The sequence below is a fragment of the Mobula birostris genome, chromosome 7 (assembly GCF_030028105.1).
Source record: "Mobula birostris isolate sMobBir1 chromosome 7, sMobBir1.hap1, whole genome shotgun sequence".
Lineage (NCBI taxonomy): Eukaryota > Metazoa > Chordata > Chondrichthyes > Myliobatiformes > Myliobatidae > Mobula > Mobula birostris.
Window position 1 is genome coordinate 31,752,396 of NC_092376.1, and position 6,000 is coordinate 31,758,395.

Here is a 6,000-nt window from a genome sequence, read left to right on the forward strand (position 1 = left end):
TAACAAACCCGACTCTAGTTCCGATGGCAATGGCAGAGGAGAAGCTGTTCCTGAAACGTTGAGTGGGTGCAATCAGGCTTTCACCTGTTCAATCCGTATAAGGTGGCATTACGGGAGCATTAATATCCAGTCCTGATACAGTACATGTATTAAATCTCATGTTGTACTAGATAATTGGAGTATGGCAAATGTTATCCATATGTTTCAAAAGGGAGTAGAGGTAACCCTGGGAATTAAAGAACAGTGAGTCTTACTTCAGTGGTGGGCAAATTATTGGAGGAGATTCTTAGAGAGAGTTTTTACAAGCTCTTGGAGAACCATAGTCTGATTAGGGACAGCCAGAGAACAATTTTCCCCCAGGGTAGAAATGGCTGATATGAGGGGCCGTAATTTTAAGGTGATTGGAAGAAAGTATAGGGGGCGATGTCAGAGGCAAGTTGTTGTTTTTATGTAAACAGAGAGCGGTGGTGCATGGAATGCCCTGCCAGAGGAGGTGGTAGAGGCAGATACATTAGGGCATTTAAGAAACTTAGACAGGGGCGTGGATGATTGAAAAATGGAGGGAAGGGTTAGATTGATCTTAAGAGTAGGTTAAAGGTTGGTACATCACAGCTAAAAGGGTCTATACTGTGCTGTAGGGTTCTATACTCTATAACACACATTTCGAACAAGCTGCTTCAACCTTGCTAAATGTTAGGAAGACAAGCCTTTTTTTAAGTGAAAGCATTTTGTGCTCATCAAGACATGAATGATGTACAAATAGCCCAATAATTCAGAGACAGCGATGCTACGCTTCTGAAGGTTTTGGCAAAGAATGATGAATAATTTGAGTTTTAACATGGGTTCCAGAAATTAATGATCATTGACCAGAGAAACAGCTCCAGGACAATTGACAACACACACTGAAGGAAGACGAGGTGGTCAATCTACAGACCAGGCAGAGGAAGGCGCTTACCTACTCAGTCACTTAAAACACTTGTGACTTTGGTACATCCAACCACTAGTCTTAAAGGCTTAGGCTAGTGAGAATGCTGCGTTTACTAATAACATTTTCAAAAACAAAGTTAGTTTGCCGCAAAATTGCAGTTAAGGCTGAAATAAAATTTTAGATGTTTAAATAAAACTGATGCACATTTAATAAGTTGAATTTATAAGAAAAACTCTGGCAGACAGCTGTCTGAAGAATTTTGCATTTCATATTTGACAGTTTGAATCTGTGTTAAGAACGAAAATGAAAGAATTCCAACAGGCTTCCTCCCCAGCTCGTCTGCCTGTCAATATCTGCTTACACTTAGAAAACTAGTCTAGAGCAATGGCATATTAGTAACATTTCAAATTCCTCATTCCACCATCCACCACCTGTAAGAAAGGACTGTACGTCTTTACCAAAGGAGGTGTAAAGTGCTCCTTCCCTCCAACAGCCTGCAGGTTACCTTTGGACAAGGTACAGCACCCGATTAGTGTCACATGAATTCATGGGAGTAGGTGGTAGATGGCCCTGTGAGTAGCTAGTGCGTATCACAAGTCCTGGTTATGTGACCACTAACGCCAGACAATCTCTAAAGTTAATTGATAATGGCAGAGGTCACCCGTCTTGTAAAGACACTACCCAGAAGGTAGAAAAATTTATCAAGAACAATCACCACGATTGCCCACATCAGATAATGATCATAAAACAGATTTGTTTTGTTGTCGTCATATCTTAATCCAAAAGCATCAGAAAAATTAATTACACTGGAAGTGGTATTTGCATGGTAGGTAGATAGAGCAGCCATGTAATGTCTCAATGAATGCTTTTTATTACACCAGGTGAATACCAAGATGGATCTGGAGTTCCCCACTTAAACATGGAGATTTGCTTTCAATGCAGGTCAGACCTTATGCCATTAATGAAGGCGACAGGTCAGAGCAGTTTCAAAATCTGACCATTCATCTCTACAGGACTACAGCAACTCACAACTGAAAATATCCTATTCTCAAACTAAAAACAACTTTGCTCCAAATCCTAGTTTGGAACCTTAGATTTCAGCATTCAATGCCAAACCTCTTTGGCATTTCTTTCTCTCTCATTTACAATCATTTGGATCATGAATGCAGAGGCATTTCCTTTAAAAACGCAAACACAAGGAAATCTGCAGATGCTGGAAATTCAAGCAACACACACAAAAAATGCTGGTGAACGTAGCAGGCCAGGCAGCATCTATAGGAAGAGATACAGTCGACATTTCAGGCCAAGACCCTTCAAGCTGACAAAGGGTCTCAGCCTGAAACGTCGACTGTACCTCTTCCTATAGATGCTGCCTGGCCTGCTGCGTTCAGCAGCAATTTTTGTGTCTGTTGCATTTCCTTCTTTGATACTTCTGAATCAACAGGTGAGACTTTAAGAGCCATGAGAAGTGTCCAAATTATTTCTGACATTGTGTGGTTACAAGCATTTACCTAGACCTCTCCCCTACCCTCCCCAATAATTTTTCTCAACTCCACTGCAGTAATCTTGCCTTCTACTACATTTCAATCATGCTTGATCACTTCTCAAAAACATTAAAGAGCAAGGTGAAGGAGGAAAAAGATGACAATAAAGAAAGATAGTGGAATTGAGCATCAGGATTATTTCCTTCAAGAACTGTAACAATCAAGTTACCTTGAACAATTCCTGTGTCCCTTTTCACAGGCTGTCTTTGGTTGACGTTCCATACTGACACCCACCTGGATTGAGTAGTAAACCCTTCACGCTCACTCAGCTCCCTCCAAAAAAATCGACAGATACAATCCACAAACTTACCATAGTCGACTCAGCAATGACTCGCATTTTTGTCTTTTGCTGAAGTGTGCCCTTTCTTCCCCCCTGAAATAGTCAAACTTTTCAGAAACAACTAGCAAAACATTTCAGGTGCTCGCCCAGGAGAGGCAAAGCCGCGGCTCGTTACAAATCCTAATCTGGCAACACTTCATACAGTGTTACGTTCCAATTATAAACCCCACGCATAATTAATCTGAAAGTCCACATTCTCTTAAAATAAAACTACATTAGAAAATAATCACCACTGGTTTCCCAAGACTCCGATAATGCAGCAATCAAAACATCGTTTACGCAGCCAACCGGCGCTAATAGGAGAAGACACCGGTATACACGTGGTCACCGCCTTGCTTTTTCACGCTAATACAACCCCACAGATGCGAAGTTCAGTGCTCTCCGCTCCGCCCCCACACAGTTAACTCACTCCTTGTTTAGTCAGAGGGTCCGGCAGCTACACCTTGTTACAAGGGCCCGCGCTTCAAACATATTTCCCTCAATGGGGGGAAAAAGGGAAAGGCGCTACACAAATGTAAGTCTTCCTACACTGCAGGCAAGTTCCGGCTCTTTCTCCGCCTCCTTCGCCCTTACATCACGCAGCATCAAATGAAAAAAAAATCTTCGGGGTGAGGAAGGTTATTGTTTTGTTTGAAAGCTAGGCAACCAATAATTGGGCGGCCTGGGTCAGGTACCTCCAGCACCAATTGCACATGAAGAGCGAAAATCCAGCCAAATAATATGGCTGAACTAGAATAAAGAATATATCGGCGGGATGAAGTTGCGTTTCATTATTTGGCAGACATTTTGCAGCGTTTTTTTTGTTGGTTGAGTATCATCTCAAATTTGAAGAATCCGGGAAATCGACCTTTCTTGTGGTCTATTTTAAAGGCCGTTTATCAACTCTGAAAGTCAAACGTATTATTTGGCCGAGGATGAGGATGAGGGCTCAATGGGAATTGGTGGAGGCTTTGAGGTTCACACTGTGCCCGGGAAGTTGCTGTTAGCAGAGGTTGCACGTCGGTTATTACAGATTTAAACGATAGATTTGGCCGCATCAGATTTCGTTGTGTAAATGGTATCTTCTGCTATATTGAAGTAAGCATTGCTGTATCCCAAAATATGTATTTCCGCGTGGAGGGTCCAAAAAAAACTGACACTAAATATTTAGACGCTGAAGGTGGCGGTGCTCCACTTACATTTAGATTTCCTCTGTACTGCTGTAGACTTCTTGACTCCCCGTGATTTATTCCTCTGTTCTGTGGCTGGGTTTAATTTGACAATTGAAAGCCGTGCGACTGAGCAGAACACCTTTCGTCAGTTCGGACCTCGCTGATGGAAGGAGGAGGCTTCACAGTAACCAGCCTATCCCCAGGGCTCAGTTCTATAGGATTGTGAAACTGCAGATTGCACGCTAACTAAAAATATTGAAAAAACTGAACGGAATTGTTATCTTCGCTAAATGGACACATCAGTTCATTATTTGCCTAAAATAGGACATTTTCAAGTTGGGGGAGTATTATTTCTGCAGATCTGCGACCCTTCCAGGGTTTCTATTACTCGTCCATTTTTGAAAATCCAAGTTTCCATCAATCAATCCATTTATCATTATCAGACTCTGCTAAGGTTCCACATTTGGAAGGTTAAATCACACCACTCCAAGGAGAGCTGTATAGCTGGATACACAGTTGGCTTGATACCAGAAAGCCAGAGGGTGATTGTGGAAGGTTGCTTCTCAACTGGAGGCCCATGTCTAGTGGTGTGCGTCAAGGGTCTTTGTTGGACCCATTGTTTGTCATCAATATCAATGTTTTGGATGAGAATGTAGGACGCTTGATTAGTAAGATTGCAGAAGACACTAGAATGGGTGGCATTGTGGACAGTGAAGAAGGTTGTCAAGGATTATAGTGGGATATTAATCAGCTGGTCAAGAGGGTAAAGGAAGGGCAGATACAGTTTAATTCAGGTAAGCTATAGAGTAGTATAGACAGTTGTTGATAGGTAGTGATGAGAAATTAAGGGTGTATTTTTTAAGGAAAAGGCTTAAGATGGAAACTGTGAAGAAGAAGGGAGCAACTGAGGAGAGAGCGAGAAACATGGGGGCCAGGAAAGGAAGCAGGGTGGTCAGCAATTTTGATGAGGCTTGGAAGCAGAAAATTGGAGATTGTAAAGATGTGTACGGTCAGGGGATGAGGGGGTGAAACAGAGAGTAGAGTGGGAAGCTCTGGGGAAAGACCGGCCTGGTGAGCTTACAGGACAGAGGAAAAACTCAGAGGCAGCTAACTCGACAGTCTCCATTTTAACGACAAGGGGACACACTCCCACTATTGTTAGAAGAAGAATGACTTGTGGCAGAGAACAGAGGATTCTTCATCTCATGTTTTTGATATCTATTACTTAATTTTTATATTATAGTTTCTTCATTTTGCATTTGCACAGTTTGTTGTCTTCTACACTCTGGTTGAATGCCCTAATTGGACGTTGTTCAATGATTCTGTTATAGTTACTGTTCTATGCCCACAAGAAAATAAATCTCAGGGTTGTATATAGTGACTTATATGTGCTTTGATAATAAAGTTTACTTTGAACTTTGCACTTTAGTTGTAGTCTCACCCAACCTCAGTGATAAATGTCTGCTTGCATTTACCCTATCTTTTCCCCACATAATTTGATATACCTCTATCAAATCTCCCCTCATCCTCCTACGCTCTAGGACATGAAGTCCTAACCTGTTCAAGCATTCCCTGTAAACAAGTCCTTGTAATTTTCTCTACACTCTTTCAATCTTATTGATGCCTTTCCTGTAGGTGGGTGACCAGAACTTCACACAATGCTCCAAATTGGGCCTTACCAATGTCTCAATCACCTTCAACATAACAAACCAATTCTGGTACTCAATGTGCCAAAATCTCTCTTTACGACCCTATCTACCTGTGACACCACTTTAAAGGAATATGGATCTGTATTCCCAAATCCCTTTGTTCTGCCACACTCCTCAGTGCCCTACTGTGAGTAGTACCCAGGTTCACTGAATAGACAGCAGCAGATAAAGTCTTTACCAAAAGGAACGTTATTAGAGAATTGTGTAGAAAAGGAAAACAAACACATCAGAGGTGGAAGTGAATGATTAATTAAATGGATCGAGAACAACAGGAACAGATGAATGACCCAAAGACTTTTTAAAATTGGAAATCTGTCTAATGGGCAGG

The 6,000-nt window shown here is 41.7% G+C and overlaps 1 protein-coding gene across 4 annotated transcripts in view; it reads right to left on the reverse strand.

Annotated features, from left to right (window-relative positions):
* slc25a15a (solute carrier family 25 member 15a) overlaps positions 1-4,120 on the reverse strand; it is a 38,876-nt gene extending 34,756 nt beyond the window's left edge. The window contains exon 1 of one of the 4 annotated variants that reach the window (XM_072262851.1): positions 3,991-4,120. The gene's annotated coding sequence lies outside the window, so the exon portion shown is untranslated. Of the gene's footprint in view, positions 1-2,782; positions 3,009-3,042; positions 3,176-3,221; positions 3,480-3,990 lie in introns of those variants that run through there. The other 3 variants (XM_072262850.1, XM_072262852.1, XM_072262855.1) reach the window with 3 other exon arrangements.
* Between the last annotated feature and the right edge of the window lie 1,880 nt (positions 4,121-6,000).